This window comes from Larimichthys crocea, unplaced genomic scaffold (genome assembly GCF_000972845.2).
Source record: "Larimichthys crocea isolate SSNF unplaced genomic scaffold, L_crocea_2.0 scaffold54930, whole genome shotgun sequence".
Classification (NCBI taxonomy): domain Eukaryota; kingdom Metazoa; phylum Chordata; class Actinopteri; family Sciaenidae; genus Larimichthys; species Larimichthys crocea.
The window spans coordinates 1-561 of NW_020857183.1; the positions used below are offsets into that span (position 1 = coordinate 1).

Here is a 561-nt window from a genome sequence, read left to right on the forward strand (position 1 = left end):
TACTGTATGAAATAGTTCTGTTACAGTAAACTGTAATTTAAGAAACAAACATTGTAGCAGAAAAAGCCTTTAAAATATGTCCTAAATCATATATAGGTAAAGTCATTTTCTGTTTTATTCCTGGTCATCCTGCATTGATTTCTTTACAAAGTTATGTTCACAGACTCATCCTGCATTGATTTCTTTACAAAGTTATGTTCACAGACTTTTTGAAATTCTCATAATCTGATTTCTGTGATCAAAATTGTGATCATCTTCTTAATCCCCTGATTTTTGCTGGTTTTCTCAGAAATGTTGGATCTGCAGGAATGCTTTAATCTTCAACCTTTTTTTTCACCTTTTAACCTGTTTATATACTGGTTTATTAGCCTATATGTGTTTATGATTTAAAAAAGGTCATGAATAATTATTATTGGTTATTAAATGCCAAGATAATTTCAAAATGATCTGCACCCTCACAGTCACAATTATTTTGGTGAAAATTGTCAATAATTATGACAAAAAACTGGCGGACCCCCTGCAGTACCTCTGCAGACTCTGTAAGTTTCGTCTTAAAACTGA

General features: G+C 31.4%; 1 long non-coding RNA gene across 1 annotated transcript; it reads right to left on the bottom strand.

Moving 5' to 3' along the window:
- Positions 1-112: 112 nt before the first annotated feature.
- Positions 113-384, bottom strand: LOC113745248 (uncharacterized). The gene is made up of 2 exons (XR_003462060.1): positions 207-384; positions 113-164 (listed from the first exon to the last, which is right to left on the bottom strand). It is a non-coding gene; the product is annotated as an uncharacterized LOC113745248 (long non-coding RNA).
- Between the last annotated feature and the right edge of the window lie 177 nt (positions 385-561).